At 38.7% G+C, this 20,496-nt stretch overlaps 1 pseudogene across 1 annotated transcript; it reads left to right on the forward strand.

Moving 5' to 3' along the window:
- Positions 1 to 3: 3 nt before the first annotated feature.
- Positions 4 to 18,762, forward strand: LOC147377991 (translation machinery-associated protein 7 pseudogene; annotated as a pseudogene). Its single transcript, XR_015151094.1, has 3 exons — positions 4 to 154; positions 1,070 to 1,109; positions 18,309 to 18,762. The product of XR_015151094.1 is annotated as a translation machinery-associated protein 7 pseudogene (transcript).
- Positions 18,763 to 20,496: the final 1,734 nt, after the last annotated feature.

Raw genomic sequence — 20,496 nt, forward strand, 5'->3', positions numbered from 1 at the left:
ATAGTTAGATACTGTCTCCTGGGATTGAGTACTGTGAGAACACTGTAAATTAGAACTACCTGCAGCTATCTTTTCTAACTCCATGGAGAAAGATACATACAACAAGAGGATAATATCTCTGGAATAACCCTCAAGCAATAAACAGTGGGAGTAGGTGAATAAATACTTTAGCTTTCTCATCATTCAGTGATATAATTCCAAGGCATGTTCTACCTTCTGTCTAAAGAGTTCCCCAGTAGATTGAGCCTCAATTGCCCACAATAGTAACTTGCTCAGAAATTCCTTCTATTTGCTTCTCTCCCTTCTGTGTCTCCCTTTCTCCCTCATAATGCCCAAACAAAATGCTTATACACAAATTGTTGTGTAGTAGGCAGACTACTACTGCCCCCCAAATGTCTACCTCCTAATCCTTATAACCTGTGAACATGTTCGATTACAAGGCAAGCAGGAATTAAGGAAGTGGAATGAAGATTGTTAGTTAGGTGATCACATTGTAGGGAGAGTAGCCTGTATTAGCCAGGTGGGTTCAATTTAATCACAAGTGTCCTTAAAAGCATAAGAGGCAATTGGAAGAAATAGATGGCACTGTGAGAAGGACTTAGCTTGATCGTGCAAGATTTAAAGCTTCAGGAAGGGGGTCATGAGCCAAGGAATTCAGATGGCTTGTAGAAGTTGGAAAAGGAAAGGAAATGGATTCTCCCTAAAATCTCCACAAAGGAATGCACCCTGATGGTGCTTTGGTCTTAGCCCAGAGAAATCCATATAGAACTTGTGATCTATGAAACTATAAGATAATAAATTATTGTTGTTTAAACAACTAAGTTTGTGGTAGTTTGTCACAGAAGCAGTAGAAAACTAATACACCTTGTCTCAGGATTTGCTTTGAGGAAAACCCAAATTTAAAATGTTAATTGCTTTTCTTATTGTTCTTGGGGTGTTCAGTCCCACTTTCCCTGATATATGATGGGGGTAAATGCTTCATGGATTTGACTGCCAAAACAATGTAGAAAATTGAGCTAATTTGGAATAATGTCTGGCTAATTACATTAAACCTCTGTTTCTTTGGCAGAGGAACCCTTACCTTGGAGCGCCAAAGAAGTCTCCATTGGGTAACAGTTTTAATTAGTCCAGCTCTCTCTCCTATCCAAAGCCTGGTTCTGCATCTGTTGCTATTTCTCATTTAAAACATGAAATATTCTAAATATTCCAGAATTAGAAATAATTATTGCTGCAGACACTGGAGGGTTCAAGCTATTACCTAGATGCAAATAGTTTCATATTTTACTGTAGAAGAAATTATTTCTAGCATTAGAAATAATATAACATTACTTCAGATCTCCTAACACAGTGATACTTTAAAGTGAAAGCTCTGGAAATGAACAAACCTAACCCCCTTATTTATTTATTTTTTAAAATCCTCAAAGTATTGGCTTGTCTCATTTTCTTAGTCAAAGCTTGCTTCTCAGTTTTGCCCTGCTAATGACCTCAGCTCTCTCTTGATGCTTTAGGACCAAGGGCTCTTTGATTAATCATTCTCTGTGTTAATATCAAACAGCCCTTGCATTCTTCAAACAGATCACTGCTTCTGTTAAATAATGCCCTAAATATACAAAGCAGATAAATGATGACCATTGAGCCAATGGGAACAGAACTGGGCTCTAAGACTGCGTTGCAATTATAATGAAAAGACACATAACTGATGAGTTCCATATCCGAACTTAAAATGATTTGTGAAGCATAAGATCAAGAGAAATACAGACTGAGGTCTCAAGTTGGACTTTCTACGATGAAGTATAGACTGGGGGTAGAAAGCATTTTAAAATTGCTTGGTGTGCTTGTGTCTCTGTGTATTTTTTTTTTTTTCCTTTGAAATGGTTAAATGCTTCAAGGAGTAGAACCTCTCTGGGGGGAAAAGGCCCAGCATGATATGTATCAGGGTTTTATTTCATTCCAGTCTCTTGCTTATTTTAATTTATGAGGTGTGGAGAATATTAGTTTTTTCGATGATTTAATATTTTACATTGTAAGTGATCTTCTGCAGTCAGTTTGTTAATTAGATACTGCAGACGGGTCGCTTAATATTGTGTGTTGACTCTGCGGGGAAAAAAGGAAGAGAGAATATTTCTGATAGGCAAAAAGAACCCACCACACGTCATCAAAGTTCTCTTACAGACTATGTGTTGGAGGTGCTTTGCTGTAAAACAAATTATATTTTGCCTTTAAAAAGGCTCCCTGAGAGCACTGGAGATAATTGGAACCCTCTCTTGCTTTGCTTCTTTAGAAGTTTTCTGGAACTAGGCAGGAAAAGAAGACTGGAGCCTGAGGTTTTTTATTTAAATATAAAACCATGTCAGGGAGAATTAAAACACTTTTGCAAATCTGGAATCCATTGAAATACACTGTCCTGTTTTGATTTCCTTGGAGGGCCCACACTGAAATGGTGGCTTTACATGATTTCCTACTGGCCCTGTCCGCAACACCAGCACCTCCTAAATAAAAAGGATGCAGTCTACCAGCGTATTAGTTATGTTGTTGTTTAGTCATCCAGTCATGTCTGACTCTTTGCAACCCCATGGACTGTAGCCCTGCCAGGTTCCTCTGTCCATGGGATTTCTGAGGCAAGAATACTGGAGTGAGTTGCCACTTCCTTCTCCAGGGGATCTTACCAACCCAGAGATTGAACCCGAGTCTCCTGCATCGTAGGCAGTTTCTTTTCCACTGAGACACCAGGGAGGTCCATTAATTATGTGCTTAGCTTTTAATTTGGATAACTTATGAATGGGGACAAACTGACATGTAATGTATAGACGTGTTCTCTTCTACTCCTACCAGAGAAAGCGGCTATTGACTGGATCCTTTGATTAGTGTCTACTCTATGGGTTGGCTTTATCAAAACTTTGAAAAGCCAGGAAGCTCACCAACAGTGTGCTTTGTCACACAATTCCATTACACACACCTTATTTTTGCTTTGTGTAAAATTAGTGTGTACAACACCAGTGAGATATTTTTAGTGATATTCAAAATATGTTGTAAAGTCAAAAGACAAGTAAATCAGTAGTTCATTTTAAGATGAGTTCAGGTACGTGAAACAGAAGACTAATATGTTTTTTTTAATAAAATCCCTACTGTAGGAGTCCAAGTCACTTTCATAAGCAACCCAACAATAACGAATTATTCTATGACATGTCATAACGCTTTTGAACAGGTTTTCAGCTGTGCTTTTTAAGAACAAAATGGTGGCACATACAGGTAGTATGGATAAGAGAGTTAAAAATCTTTCTTTGTTACAAACAGAAATAACCTGTAACCTCATAGCCACCACACGATTTTTTTTAATTCTTTTTTTTCTTTATTTCTGTTTTTTGTCTGTTTTAATTCATCTGTAATATTTGAATGTTCAACTCATTGCCTTTCTTTTCTGAAACTAAAGATAGTGATATTAGCATATGATTAGTAAGAAACTAAGGAAAAGGAAGCCCACTCCAGTGTTCTTGCCTGGAGAATCCCAGGGACAGGGGAGCCTAATGGGCTGCCGTCTATGGGGTCGCACAGAGTCGGACATGACTGAAGCGACTTAGCAGCAGCAGCAGCAGCAAGAAACTATTTTTTCCATAAAATAGTGCTTTCCAAAGGCAAAACAATCAAAATTTGCTATTATTTCATTTGGGTTTTATGTGCCTGATACAACTCTAATTTAAAAAATAATTGAAACTGTGGAATTGAGTTTATATTTATATAATCAATAAAAATGAAAATTACATATATGTTTCACAGATTCAACTATTTCTTAAGATGTCACATATATATGTATACAAATTGTAGTGCTAGTGATACGATTTTCATTTTTATTTATTTTGTTAGCATATACCCTCATTATTATTATACAGTATTTAATTAAAAATATAAACTTTAATAAAAACATATCCTCTGAGATATTTTCCCCTTGTCATGTTATGACATAGCTTCACAGATGCACCTTTTGACTCCTTCAAGAGTTTCCTCAGAGGTGAGAAAAATAAGCGCAGCTAAAAATGGAGGACATGTTTAAGAACTCAGTGGTTAGTGAGTCACTTTAGAACATAGGATGATGAGACACAACTATACTCAGGATTCTCTCTCCTGAAAACAAAGCCAAACAAAACAAAGAATGCTTCATCCCCCTTCCTAGAAGTAATGGATAAAACAGAAATAATATCCAGGGTTGAATTCTGAATGCCATTTGGCGCACAATGGTTATTCAGCAAATGCTGTTTATTGGTGACAGTATCAGGAACTTCACAGAGCATCAGTTGCAGTTTCACCCACAGAACAACTTTTCACATTCAACAGAGAGTCATAATATATAAATAAAAGGTTGTCTCACTCCTCCAGAGACAAGCATTTTGCTCTCTTAAATGTGGGATTCATTTAAACCTCAAGGCTCCAATTAACTCTAATATATTGATCTAGCATCCCTCTATGGAAATGTATCATGTACTTGAAATATATATTTAATATGGTAATATCCTCAGCCAAGCATAGCTCTAAAGTCACTATCTTTTTTTTTCTGTTCTATCTGCTATTTAATTTCATTATGATTTCTAAAAATTCTCTGGTAGTGTACAGCTGCTCCACTGTTAATAGCCTTGAAATAGAAATGTGTTACTTTGCTTAGTGAGAGACATCTGCAAATGGTAGAAAAACAAAATCATTTTGATATGATTAATACAGGAAGATGGTTATTCGTATTTTTTATGCATGTCGTTTAAACTCGAATATGTTTGCCTTCCAGCCATTTTAGATATGTTATTCTGATCTATGATTTAAATATGTGATGCTTTTAGGATCTACATAAAAAAGAAGACTGTTTGCCAGCTCATCTAATACCCTACTGCTGCTAGTTGGCTGGGGTTTTTGAATGTCACAAACAGAGCTTTGATATGGTACCCATGGGGCTCTTTATTCAGGATGATGTAAATAACTACTCCCAACGTTTGGTCCTTCTTCCATCTTTGATCATGTCATCTTGAAATTTGCCCTTGCAATGAGCAAGAATCTTTACTTTCACACTAGAAGAGCTCATACTATATTTGAAAATGTCAAAGCACCTAAGCCCTAGGAGGGCAATAGGACAGGTTCAAAAGTTTGCAGGTAGATGGATTATTTGAGGCTTAGAGATCACAACGAGAGAGAGTATGCCTTCTCTCACTCCCTCAGTCTTGCAAATCTTTTGTTACGTCATAAATCTTTCTATGTTCCTTCCCCTGTTCTCCAGGCATTTCACAAGTGGTCAGTCTTGGTCTCAGATTTACACAAAGAGGCCTGGAACTGACCTCACTGGAGGGCACAATTTATGTGGTAGAGCCAGTGACCGAGTGTGGAATGCGATCCAGCCCCCTTGTCATGGCGGCTGAAATGCTCCCATCAGACCCTTCTTTCTCACTGGTGATTCAAGGCATCTCAGTGCTTAAAGGGACCTTGGAATTAACCTCCTTCAGCTCCATCCTTTCCCAGATAAAGACAAAAACTCAGGTGAAGTGATTTTTGTGAAGGTTATACACCTTCCTCTTTCCTCTCATCCTGAATGACTGCCCCTGCAATCTCTTTAAGAAGGTGTAGCCTATGCTTCTGCCTGGAGCCCAGAAGCATTGACTATAGAGACCTGAAATCCTAAGGGTTCATATGGCAAGAGAGTAAAACTCTGCCATCCTTAGTTGGTCTTCCTAGAGCCATTAGAGGGCCTACTGGGGATCTGTAACAAGGCTAGGAGACCTGGGAGTAGTTCCTCCTTGCCCCATAAGTCAAACCCAACAGATTTCACAATGAGCAAATAAGATGTTCAAGTGTTCTTGAATCTCCACCCAATAATGCTGCTGCTGCTGCTAAGTCGCTTCAGTCATGTCTGACTCTGTGTGACCCCATAGACGGCAGCCCATCAGGCTCCCCCGTCCCTGGGATTCCACCCAACAATGAGCATTCCTCAATTTGGTATATGTTACAACTGGCACTTCAGACCAGCAGGGAAAAGATAAAAGACAGGATATTTAATAAATGGTGTTGGTACAAAAAGGTAGGCATTTAGGAAAAAAAAAAAATTCAGTCTTTACCTCCTACTCTGTGTGATGATAAATTCCAAGTGGATCAGATATTTTGATGTTAGAAATAAAACTATAAAATTACTAAAAGAATCTGGAAAATTTTTAATCCATGGTATGGAAAGATTTTTAAAAAACTAATCCAAACTCCAGAAGTCATAAAAAAAATTGATGAATCTTTATACATACAAAAATAAAAGCTTCTATTTGACAAATACACACACATAGATAAACTAAGTCCAAAGCTATCTACAAACTACAAAAAAATTTGCAACACATGTATAAACAAAGAGCTAATTTCTCCAATAGATAAAAAGTTTCTACAAATAGAGAAATCAAAGCCCAACAAGCTGATAGGAAAATCTGGGCAAAAGATATAAACAGTTCACAGAAAATGAAATATGAATAGCTCTTAAACATTTGGAAATATGCTCGACTTCACTCATGATAAAAGATATGCAAATTAGAACTACATTGAGATACCATTTTTCTCCTATCAGGTTGGCAAAAATGCAAAGATTCGATAACACACCCCATTGATGAGGCTGTAGGAAACAGACCCTCCCATACATTGCTTGTGGGAGTGTATGTTAGCATAACCCCATATGGAGAGCAATTTAGTAAAATCTATCAAAGTTCACAAATGCATCTATCTTTTGCCTCATCAATTTCACTTATGGAAATTTCTGTTACAAATGGACTTGCAAATGAATGAAAGGACATATGTTTAAGATATTCATCACAGTATTATTTGTAAGACCAAAAAAAAAAAAAATGAAATAACCTAAATTGTTAAATCAATAAATTGTTTAAATAAACCGTGATGTATAAATACAATAGAAGCAAGATTCTCTGACCCACATCCTAGATTAATGGAAATAAAAACAAAAATAAACAAATGGGATCTAATAAAACTTAAAAGCTCTTGCATACCAAAGGAAACTATAAACAAGATGAAAAGACAACCTTCAGAATGAGAGAAAATAATTACAAACAAGGCAACTGACAGCAGGTTAATCTCTAAAATATATAAGCAGCTCATACAGCTCAATATCAGAAAAGCAAACAAACCAATCCAAAAAATGGGCAGAAGACCTAAACAGACATTTCTCCAAAGAAAACATACAGATAACCAATAAACGCATGAGAAATACAAATCAAAGCTACAATGAGTTATCACCTCACATCTGTCAGAATGGCCATCAAAAAATCTATTAATACAAACAAATAATGCTAGAGAGGATGTGGAGAAAAGGGAACCCTCCTGCACTATTGGTGGGAAGGTAAACTGATAGGGCCATTATGGAAAACATTATGAAGATTTGTTAAAAAACTAGGAATAAATCTACCATATGACCCAGCAATCCCAGTACTAGGCATATCCCCTGGGAAAACCACAATTCTAAAAGGCACATGTACCCCAATGTTCATTGCAGCAATATATACAATCGTTAGGACATGGAAGCCATCTAGATGTCCATCGATGGATGAATAGATAAAGGAGCTGTGGTACATTTATACAATGAAACATTACTTGGCCACAGAAAGGAACAAATTTGAGTCAGTTGTAGTGAGGTGAATGAACCTAGAGCCTCTTATATAGAGTGAAGTAAGTCAGAAAGAGAAAGACAAGTATCTTATCTTTGTCATAACACATTGTATTAATGTGTGTGTGTGTGTATATATATATATATATATATGGACTCTAGAAAAATGGTACTGATGAAGCTAGCAGAGAATGTACTTGCGGATACAGCAATTGAAGGTGAGGGTGGGATGAACTGAGAAAGTAGCATTGACATATATACATTGCTACTGCTGCTGCTGCTAAGTCGCTTCAGTCGTGTCCAACTCTGTGCGACCCCAGAGACAGAAGCCCACCAGGCTCCTCCATCCATGGGATTTTCCAGGCAAGAGTACTGGAGTGGGGTGCCATTGCCTTCTACTACTATCTACTACTAGGCTTCTTCTACTATCATGTGTAAAATACTGGGAGTTTGCTAAATAACAGGGATCCCAGCCTGGTTCTCTGTGATGTCCTAGACGGGTGGGATTCGGGGAAGGGGAGGGAGGTTCAGGAGGGAAGGGATATATATATATATATATACATATACACATATAATTATGACTGATTCACACTACTGTATGGCTGAAACCAACACAAAATTGAGATACAATTTTCGACTAATTAAAAAATAAAATTTAAAAATAATAATAATAATAGAATACTATGAAACAAGCAAAAAAATGAGTGAAGCTGACTCTGTGTACAAAAAAAGATCAACATGGAAAGATCTTTGAGACCTTATTGAATAAAAAACAGCAAAATGCAGATAGTGTGTAAGATGCTTTTGATATTTAAAAAAGGAGAAATAAGAACCTAAATTTAAATTTGTTACTATACATATAAAGTAACTAGAAAAATTTATAAGAAATTAAATATAGCAGTTGCTAATAAGAGGTGAGCACAGGAACTAGGAATATGGGGTACAGGAGCAGCAGAATTTCTCACTGTTTATTTTTTAAAACTTTTATTGAAGTATATAATTGATATACAATATTGTGTTAATTTCTTCTATGCAGCAAAGTGACTCAGTAATACATATATATGTGTGCATAAGTTGCTTCAATTGTGTCCAACTCTTTGCGACCCCGTGGACTGTAGCTCACCAGGCATCTCTTTCCATGACATTCTCTAGGCAAGAATACTGGAGTGGATTGCCGTGCCCTCCTCCAGAGGGTCTTCCCAACCCAGGGACTAAACCTGAGTCTCTTACATCTCCTGCATTGGCAGATGGGTTCCTTACCACTAGCCCCACCTGGGAAGCCCAATACATACATATATACATATATATATATATATATATATATATATATATTCCTGTGCTGTACTGTAGGACCTTATGGTTTATCCATCCTATATAAAATAGTTTGTTTCTTTATATTTTTATAACCATGCAAATATATAATTTTTTCAAAAGCTATACTTTCAAATCAAAGAAAAATTAGGCAAGCCCCCTGTTTGATTCTGAGGATGCTAACAGGTCTCTGTTTTAGCATGAAAGTTAAGATTTCCAGATTAATATGCCCAGAGTCTTCACTCACTCACTTGTCCTTCTTTCCGTCTTTCACTCAACAATTGTTTATTTACAATCTACTGTGTCAGAGGTGCTATACTAGGCCCTGGAGATGCATGAGAACAGGACCCACTAGATCTCTGCTTCAGGAAATCTGCATTCTCGTCCAGGGTCTCTTCCATCTGGGGTCAGGGCAAGGGGTCCCCAGTTAGCATAAAAAGACTCTAGGACCCATATCAACAAGTGTTGCTTCATTATGATATCCTCTCAAGTGCAAGCACATTAAATCTCCATAGGTACAGAGTTCAAAAATTCAATATCCTTGATTTTTATGAGCAAACAAGATATATACAGGCTGGAGGCATTTTTGGTTTCTCTCAACAGCACCTTTTTTTTTAAAGTTCCATAATATCTTTTATTGTGTATAATACAATATAATTTGAAACTCTATTCCAAAAATGGGCCTTGCTTATAACTTATCTAGGGTTGTAATCATTTCCTGTGATTTACATTGATGGCTTTTTATTAATGCTCTAGTATTATACCACATATCACTACATTCCTTTCCTTTCTGTTTTATTTTCTTCTTAGTTTTATTAGTTTACATTCCATTTTGATTAATTTTTCAAGCCAAATATCTGTTTCTGGGTGTTCATACCAGTCCCTTGAACAGCAGTACCTTCTTTTTTCTTTTCTCCTACTCCAATTCAGGCAGATAAAAGCTGGTGATAGTAAAGCTCATTTAAGCTGAGTGTGTGTTTGTGCATGAATGTGTGTGCATCTATAATTGCATCAGCATAGTTCAGAACTGAGCCCATTTGGTTAGCGATACAAAGCAGCGCCTTCACAGCTGTCCAATAGAAATTTCTGAGATGACTGGAAGGTTTTCTGGTGGTCCTGTCCAATACGGCAGCTGGTAGCCACCTATGGCTACTAAGGACTTCCAGTGTGACTAGAGCAACTGAGAATTGTATTTTTAGTTTGATTTTCTTTAAATTAATTGGAATGTGAAAAGCTGGCAGGAGAGAGATAAGATGTGAATGCAAGGTATAAGGCCCCAAAGAGAGTATCCAGCCATCCAAATTGCAGCCACCAACAGCAGACTCAAACCAGTCAATCCTAAAGAAAATCAACCTTGAATATTCATTGGAAGGACTGACGCTGAAGCTGAAACTCCAATAATTGGTCACCTGATTCAAAGAACTGGCTCCTTGGAAAAGACCCTGATGCTGGGAAAGATTGAAGGCAGGAGGAGAAGGGGACAACAGAGGATGAGATGGTTGGATGACATCACCAACTGGATGGACGTGAGTTTGAGCAAGCTCCGGGAGTTGGTGATGGACAGGGAAGCCTTGCATGCTGCAGTCCATGGAGTCACAAAGAGATGGACACGACTGAACAAGTGAACTGATTGAACTAAAAGCAGAAAGGCCCCATAATGGGAATCTCTGAGTCTTGGGTATGCCAATCAGATGGTAAAGGCTTTTTGCTTTGTAAGGAATAGTCGCCACAGATTAGACATGGTCTCTAGGTAATTACTGAGATAAAATGGAGCACAATGCTTTCTTCTCACACTCAATCATAAAATTGAAGTCAGCAAACATCAAAGAGATTTGGTTAAAACTCTAGGCAGGCTCATTAGTGTTCAAGGCTGAATTCTAGTCCTTGGTACACATCAGGAACATGGGAGAAAATGCCATCTCATGGATGACTGAGCCCCTCAATCTGTGTTTGGGGGAAGATGGACACCCAAGGGACATCAGGAATGCTAGAGTCAGGAAAGTCAACTAATTTTAGACCTCACTCACTGGTGGGCATGGGCTCATATCACATAGCCCAACTGGGAAGGATTAACTCAAGACTTGAATGTAGTTGTGCCAGTGGATAAAGAGTTTTCTGTATCTCCAGGTAGATGGGCTCAGATAAGCAGAAACTTACAAGCTATAAGTCTATCTAGTTCAATCTCCTATATCTATGTATGCATGCTCAGTCATGTCTGACTCTTTGAGACCCCATGAATGGTAGCCTGCCAGCCTTCTCTGTCCATAAAATTTTCCAGGCAAGAATACTGGAGTGGGTTGCCATTTCCTACTCCAGGGGATCATTCCTAATCAGGGATCGAACCCGCTTCTCCTGTGTCTCCTGCATTGGCAAACAGATCCTTTACCACTGTGCCGCCTGGGAAGTCCTCAGTCTCCTTCATGAGTGTGTGTGTGCTAAGTCGCTCCAGTCATATCTGACTCTTTGTGACCTTATAGGCCACAGCCCACCAGGCTCCTCTGTCCAAAAGATTCTCCAAGCAAGAATACTGGTATGGGTTTTCATGCCCTCCTGCAGGTTATCTTCCCGGCCCAGGGATCTAACCCATGTCTCTTATGTCTCCTGCATGGGCAGGCAGGTTCTTTACCACTAGCACTATCTGGAAGCCCCCAGCATCCTTCATTTGTTCCTTATTACCCACACTATTGGTGTACATACCCCACCTGAACATTCAATGCTCTCCACAATATGGAGCCCACCACTGTGCTCAACCTTTGTCTCCACAGGTTCCCCCCACTTCTATGCTGTGGCCAAACTTGGCTGTGCATACTTCCTTAACCACTCCCCAGCCTCACCCACCCATGTCCTCACTCAAGCTGTTGCCAGAAATGCTCTCCTCTAGCATCTCCATCTGTCAAAACCCCATCCACTCTCATGGTTTATTTCAGGGCTTCCCTGGTGACTCAGATGGTAAAGAACCTGTGTGTAGTGCAGGAGACCCGGGTTTGGTTCCCTGAGTTGGGAAGATCTCCTGGAGAAGGGAATGGCAACCCACTTCAGAATTCTTGCCTGGAGAATCCCACGGATGGAAGAGCCTGGTGGGCTACACAGTCCATGGTTTATTTAAGGCCACATATTTCCTGAAGTCCCTTCCCTGGAATCCACAACTGCATTGCTTACTTTCTCCTTGGAACCTGTGGCCCTGGGTTGGTGCTTCTGTTTTGGCTCTTGTTTTGCTCCTCCTTAGGCTGTGGGCCGGAGAAGGCAATGGCACCCCACTCCAGTACTCTTGCCTGGAAAATCCCATGGATGGAGGAGCCTGGTGGGCTGCAGTCCATGGGGTCGCTAAGAGTCGGACAACAACTGAGCGACTTCACTTTCACTTTTCACTTTCATGCATTGGAGAAGGAATGGCAACCCACTCCAGTGTTCTTGCCTGGAGAATCCGAGGAACGGGGGAGCCTGATGGGCCGCTATCTATGGGGTCGCACAGAGTCGGACACGACTGAAGCGGCTTAGCAGCAGCAGCAGCAGCAGGCTGTGGGCATTAGTGAGTCTGTCTGATCTTATCTCCTATTCTGTGAGCACTTTGAGGATGGGGCTCACATTCTGTATGGTTGATCGTGTTTGACCCATGGTTGATTTCCAGGAATTATTGTTTTTGAACTGGATCAGGATAGTTCTATACCTGGCAGAAATTTCAGCTATAGTCACTAAAAAAAGAAATCTTTTGCTCCCAAAATGAGCATTTATCTGAAAACTACATTATTGTGCCATGGAATATTTTTCAAATCAAAAGTGGCACCCTGGTGACCTAGAGGTCATATATGGCCTCCATCCATACTTTGCTTGACACACCATGTTATTTTTTAATTGTCAACAACATTTAAAATGTTGGAGAGTTTACATAAAAATCCATGTTTCTAGACTTCTTGAAAAAAAGAATCCAATCTAAATTTGCCATTTTGTCAAGGTCCCTGGCTAATCCCCTGCCTCAGATCTGCAGGGACTAGACTTTATTTGTCCTTTCTAACGTTGGGTGTGCATAGTCCATGCACCTTTAACAATGACAATGATCCACTCATGTCATTGGTGAAGCTCATCTTGCCAATTTTTAAATCATACATGTTCTGATGATTTCACTGGTTATTGTTTTGGCCTTTGACTTTCTGTATCACTCATCAAACTCCCAAGAGTGCAGCACATGCTCAGATAGAAATATGATTTAGGTAATTTTGAAGGACCATAATGAAGGTGGCTCCATGTCTGTGGTCAACTTTCCTGCAATTTTTAGACATGAGACAATTAGTCAAGGGACTGGGGGTGGTGGCAGAAGTGGTCGACACTTGAAAAGGTGTAAAGAGAGTGAGACCCATGTGCTGTTGGATACTAACATTTCATTTCACATCCATAACACCTTTTGTGTGAAGATTTCCAAGTAGATTTCAGGAAGTAATTGAGCCTCACAGCACTTGATGAGAAGGGGAAGTGTTTTGTTCAATTTCTGATAGAGGGAACTGAGGCATTATTTGTTCACTACTGTAAGGACTTCTCTATGAGAGGACTAACTGGTGGTTCAATGTAATTATCTTCATTTCAGGCCCCATCCCTAATCACTCATTCTTATTCTTTGGTTTCAAGGGTAATTTATGTTAGATCAATTTAGACTCCCTCTCAGAATTTAATCAATACCATCTGCATCTTGTAGGCTGTCCTTGGCTAAAGCTTAATCTTCAAAAAAAATGTAGGGACTAAAAGAGCATAAACAGGCAAAATGCAGAATCAGGTCGCTCTCTGACTTAGAGGAAAATTTCAAATTTTTGATTTTCAAAATCCCCATCCTCCATTTTCAATATTCCTTTTGTCCTCTCTCTTCCACCTAACTAGTGTGACAGCAGCTACTTGTATTCAGCCTTTATTTTAATATCTTCTTCTTGAAACATCTGAAGGGAGACTTCTAATTTTTTTGACCCATGAAAAGTGGAAGTTTTTAAGAAAAGAAAGATCTTGTTAGCCAGATCAACACTTCAAGTGTCTAGCAAGTGCTTTCAGTGTAGAAAAGAACAACTGCCTTTGACTGTTAAATCCATTACCCTAATCACACTTTAAATGAACCATTATGAGGCACTGATTTATATAATGTCTTCGCAAACACAGTATTTCTAGAGTGCAGTTATTCATGGTATTTTGAGTAGGATTTGGTCATTATGTGTTCTTTGTAATAATCATCAGCACTCAAAATGACTTTTCTCGAAAGATTATCTTTCCAGGGCCATGTCCCTAACCAAGTAACAAAAAACAAATGGAGATTGCAGGAATTAAACACCAAATTGTCTGTTGCTTCATCAAGTTCACGGGCTAACCTTTCACCTCTGGAAGGATAGGATTAGATACAACTTGGATAAAGGTCATTTAAGAGCTTTCTCCTATGTACTTTTGGAACCAAGAGAAGAAAGTGAATACATGGATTTCTCCCCCAGAAAATCTTGCTTCAGAAGAGAAAAACTACAAGCAATATTTAGGGGTTATTTCATGCCCCCACAGCAAGATCTTGACATTGGCAGATGATGGTTTTCTCTAAGCAGAATTTCTGAGTCTCCAAGTCAGCTATAAGGGAGCAAATTGGAGCTGTACCAACTTAAGCCTGGGAAGATTATTCTCCCTCCTTCCTTCCTGAGTGTGGACAAGGTTCATCCCCAGCCTCAGCCATTTCTGATTTGCCCCTTTGGAGCCTCTGCCAACTGCTCCTTCCCCAGTGCATCCCTTTTTATTACCATTCGATCATCAGCTTCTTGTGTCTGTCATCTCCTCTTGTAGCCAAGTGACCTGCCCTGGATCATTCCATGCTCTGTATTTTTCTAAATTACATTGTTCTCTGGAGTCTGTTGCCCAATTGAAAGAGTTACACAGTCTTTCTCTGGTAGTTACTCAAGCTATCAATCATTCTGTAACCACCTGTACTACCGTTAACCTTCTTCCTGTCTTCCAAATCAAAACCCATTTCTCACTTCCATATGTCAACACCAGCCACATGCATTGATTAAGTGTCTTTCATTTGAAAGCACGCAGTCCTGTTACCCTTGCCTACGTCTGAATGCCTCCCATATGCTCTCCATGCAAGCCTAATTCTTCTGTTCTCTTCCTCTGGAAAGTCATTCTTCATTGTAATAAGTTGCCCAAAGTAAATGTATTCATCATCTTTTTCTCTGACAACCATGTTTCTCCACTACGGGAAATTAAACCCTGCAACATATGGCCTGAGCAGCAAACTTTAGTGCTTGTTCGCTCAATTGTTTTAACACATTGCCGCCTTCACATAATATTCTGTTTGCCACTAGCATGTCAGCCTTCCACTTGACATATGCATTAGACATGTTAATGGCAAGACAGAAACCAACCGAAGCTGACAGTATGACGAAAGAAGGGTAAGTGCCTATTAATTACTAAAATTCACTTTTTCCCACTATTTAAAAGGTGGGGGGACAAATGAATGTCTCCAGAACATGCCACCACATTAGCCTGCTGTGGTGCCATCTGATGGTTTTTAAAACCCCAAGTACTAAGGAAGAGCTTTGTGTCTACTCAGCAAGGCCAATACAAATGACGTGAACCCTGTCCATCTGCTCTCTCTGCTTCCCCAGCCAACCACTTACACAATGGACAGGTCATGGTGGCTGAATGCTTTTTGTAGCCATCCAAACACCACTAGTACCTGTTCCAGAATTCTTTTCTCTCTTACTTATGCATGTAACCTGCCCTGTAAGTATATTCTAAATCTATATTTTTACTGAAGATAGAACACATTTTCTTCTGGGACATTGCTTCAGAGATGAGATTAACTGTTTATGACTCTTTGGGGTTCTATTCTGAATCTACAGATGCTGAAGTCACCTTTCAGGTAAGAAACTTTGATCTTGGAATTAATGAGAAGAAGTTATCATTTATTAAAAAGCAGGTTTTCCATTTTTAGATTTTTTTTTATTACTACCCTTTCATTTTCAGGACATATTCTTAGGACATATGCATGTCCCTAAACAATTTTTTAAAAAGTTTAAAAGTTTTTAAGTGGAAACTATAGTGATTTTTTTTTTTACAGAAACAAGTTAGAGCTATATTTGAGTCTTGGCTTTTACTCAATGCTGGAGGATCTCCAAGAGCCAGTGGGTTTCCTAGAATCTCTGTGATTAGTCTCTATGACATTTCCTGAGACCTCAGAAATCCATGGCTCCTGGGGCATTCCCCTATCAATAACTGTATCATCATGAACTCACATATATAGTTCCAATAGTTACCCGGGGCTTAATTGAAAGAAACAATTTATGGATGTCCACCCATGACCCTGACCCTCTGAAAATATATCTTGAAACTCAGTTAGATGGCAGAGAGCTGTATTCCAGGACCTCATCACACTGTTTCTCTATAAAATTGCTTGTACGTTGACTTCAATATCAGCAGCCTACACTGAGGGACATTACCAGAAATGCTCCTGTGGAACTCACTGTATTTCCTATGAGATCATTGTTTAAGGTTATCAACTGCATTACCCAGTGTCCTCTCAATAAGGACCTATGTGACAATTTTTTTTTTTTTCGGGCTATAGTACCAAGAATACCTGAGCCATAGCTGAGACCTAGATTTATCTTTCTGATTTAAAGAGCTTAGAGCATGTAAGTAGGAACTCATGATATATTTTTGTATCCTAAATTCTTTGAAGGATATCCTTTTTTATGACTGCCCTTATTTTTCTATTACCCTGATTTTCTCAAGTATTTATTCTTAATTGAACATTATAATATACACATGTATCTTGTCCAATGACCTTATACACTTTCTAAAATAAGGTAAGTTATATTAATAAATGTATAAATATATACCTAAAAACCAGGCTTCAGAAAGTATATATTTATAAATATTTATACATGTATTTTTAAAAATACATTTCAAAATATACCATTCAGCAGAAAAACATGTATCAGGCACTGATGCTTATTGTGTTTACACAACACAACACCAGTAGGAGAATTTTATCTGTTCTATCAAGAAAATACATTTCTTCTCATAGGGTAGGAAGCTGTAAGAGAAATACAGGAATACATGTTTACTATGCATTGACAGAATACACTCAAACAATTGCACATAGAAATATATTCAAGAGTTGGGAGAAACAGTCCAGGAAAGTAACTTTTGACCATCTTGATCTACCAGTCTGCACATGACAATAATACTGTTAATATTACCAAGGTAAATACTTATACATATCAAAGAGTTTTTTATATTATCCAAATAGGTATTCATTCACTCCATAAACATGCATGGAGCAATGTGCTGGGCACAAGAGGTACTGGGATGAATGAGCCACAGCTCACTGCAACAGAAATAGATAAATGACAAGATATGCAGCATTTGATGTGACTGTGAGACATTCAGGTAGATATGGACGTCTAACAGAATATTCTAGACACTGTAGCTCAAATCACCTTTTATAGTTACAACACAATTATTGGGTGGAACACATTCTGCTGGGTGAGGGACGTGTTTGTAGGACAAAGTTGAATGCTAGCAATTGCTCTTTGTCATGACAGCATTGACAGAATGGCTGAATTAATTCACTAAATGGCATTCCTGTGCACACAACACAACACAAATAGTAATAGTAATATCAAAGAGTGGAAACCATTCCTGGCATTATTCTCTTCCCTTTTTGTCTAGAACTACAAAGTATCTTTAAAGTAAGTCACCAAGTGAATTTTTTTCCTGATATTGTCATTACACGAGCCTAAGAGAACAGAGAAATTTGTACCGATCCATGAGAAAGGTTAAAATTTGGACTTCTTTTTGAAAATCATGACTCCAATATTATCTGTTTGGATTAAAGTACATCCTAGGGTTTCCAGGTTAGCATTTGCAGTGAAAGGTTTTTTGTTTACTTCTATATTTAAGAGAAACCCTAAGAAGAAAGTAGCCCACAAAATTGAGTAAGTTGAAAGATCAAAGTTATTCAGTTGAATTGCACCTGAAGCAAGATGACAGGAAATACAGTCTTCAAACACAGCCTCTATAGACACACCAATTAGGAGGCTGTCAAACTACACTCTGACGGATCAAGAGAGGCCCTGATAACAAACATTGTCATAATTCAATTTTGAGGCCACAAAGTTCTGGGACTTTTTTTGAGACATCTGACAGGAGCCCATTTGGTTTGCTCTTCTGCTTTGTATACTATACAGTATGGTGAAATCTTGGCACAGTAACCCAGTGGATACAAAGTGGATTTCTAAGTCAGGAGCCTTCAAATATCTTCCCATTACAAGGATGACTTACTGGATCTCCTAAAGACAGAGCACTTAAGATCTTAGTGTCCTAATTCTTCCTTTTTTTTTTTTCTTTTTTCTAAAAGTATAATTGAGGCTCCGCTTCCAGTGGCAGGGTCTGGGGAAGGGGCTGCAGGCGCCATGTCGGGCCACGAAGGTGGCAAGAAGAAGCCCCTGAAGTAGCCCAAGAAGCAAGCCAAGGAGATGGACATTTCCACTCAAGGACAAGGACAAGGAGGAAGATAAGACATTCAAGCAGAAGCAGAAGGAGGAGAAGAAGAAGCTCGAGGAGCTAAAAGCAAAGGCCGCAGGGAAAGGCCCCTTGGCCACCGGTGGAATTAAGAAATCTGGCAAAAAGTAAGCTGTTCCTTGTGCCTGAGGCAATGATAACCCTTAGTTCCATTCCTGTTTAAACCCCTGGATTCCCTGCCATAATATCTGTTGCCACCTATAGCTAGAATGAAGTGTTGTCTTGGAACCTATTGTACATTTAAGAATAAACTTTTGTAAACAAAAAAAAAAGTAAAAAAAAAAATAAAAGTATAATTGAGTTACAATATTTGTGTTAGTTTCAGGTGTGTAGCAAAGTGATTTGATGATATATACACATATATGTTTATACATATGTATTTTGTTTTAAATTCTTTTCCATTATAGATTATTAAAGACAATGAATACAGTTCCCTGTGCCTTAGTGTCTCAATTCTTCTTGCCACAAAGTGTGATAAATAATGGGGAAATTAGTAGGATGTTTCTTCTCAAACCAAATTATTTCTGCTGGAGTTTCTTGTTTCTGTTACATTTATCTGGTTTTGGAAATCCAGTTTCACCATTATATTCTTAAAATTTATCAGAAGTGGAGACAGTAGCCTAACACCAGACTCATCCATTAAAAATGTTTCCTCATTGTTTCTTTTCTTTGTACCACCCTGACCTGTACCTTCTGTAGTAGACATTCCTACTACTCACCAAGGTTTACAATTTTCCTCTCCTCTGAGAACATCATGAGGTTTGTTTGGGCCAGTGGATGTGAACTTAAGAATAGTACTTGATGTCTTGTTGTTGTTCAGTCCCTAAGTTGTGTCCAACTCTCTGTGACCCCATGGATATTAGCACACCAAGACTCCCTGTCCTTCATTATTTCCTAGAGTTTGTTCAAACTCATGTTCATTGATTCAATGATGCCATCCAAGCATCTCATCCTCTGTCACCCCCTTTTCCTCTTGGCGTCAATCTTTCCCAGTATCAGGGTCTTTTCCAATGAGTTGGCTGTTTGCATCAGGTGGCAAAGTATCGGAGCTTCAGTTTCAGCATCAGTTCTTCCAATGAATATTCAGGAAGAACTGATGCTGATAATATCCAATGAATATTCAATATCCTTTATGATTGACTGATTTGATCTTGCTGTCCAAGAGCCTCTCAAGAGTCATCTCCAGTTCCACAGATCAAAAGCATCAATCTTCAGCGTTCAGCCTTCTTTATGGTCCAACTTTCACATAAGGATGTGACTACTGGAAGGTGGCTCAGACAGTAAAGAATCTGCATGTAATGCAGGAGACCCAGGTTTGATTCCCTGGGTTGGGAAGATCCCCTGGAGAAGGAAATAGCTACTCACTCCAGAATTCTTGCCTAGAAAATCCCATGGACAGAGGCATGTCCATGGGTCACAAAGATTTGGACACAACTGAGTGACTTAATGTGAGAATTTGTGTAAAATTGTCCGTCTTCTCCTTTGGGACTATGTTGATAGGGAGCGGTCTTGAGAACAATGGAGTCTGGAATACTGAGCTGTCACAGAAAGAAAATGAGTTTCTCAGACCCAAAGCAGACTTTGCATGAGTAATAAACCTTCTTCTTAAGTCACTGCTCCAATGTTAAATCACTAAAAATGTTGGTGCTGCTTGTTATCTCAGCATAAACTAGACTATCCTGGCTAATTTATTCTACTACTTTCTATTACTGTGTCTTCTACTCGATTTCACACATGAGGCCCATGAAAAATTTAAATATATTTCTTAAAAGAAGTTAAGGGAAAGAGAATATAGAAACCAGGTTTGGGTTCTAGGCCTTAAGGTGCATTTTGCTGGTGGACTCAAGTATCATGTCTTAGCACTGTTGTTTGAATTACATATCTGGAATGAAACAAGCTCCTGGACAAAGCCATCTATTGCTAATCACACCTCTGTCTGGATAAGATATTCACTTATTCAGATAGTCAACATATATTTAATAAGTAATTGTGGCAGTCAAGGAGCTAAATCCTTACAATACAGG

Source organism: Bos grunniens, chromosome 2, assembly GCF_055505025.1.
Source record: "Bos grunniens cultivar Pamir isolate PY7600 chromosome 2, Bosgru_T2T1.0, whole genome shotgun sequence".
In the NCBI taxonomy this organism is placed as follows: Eukaryota; Metazoa; Chordata; class Mammalia; order Artiodactyla; family Bovidae; genus Bos; species Bos grunniens.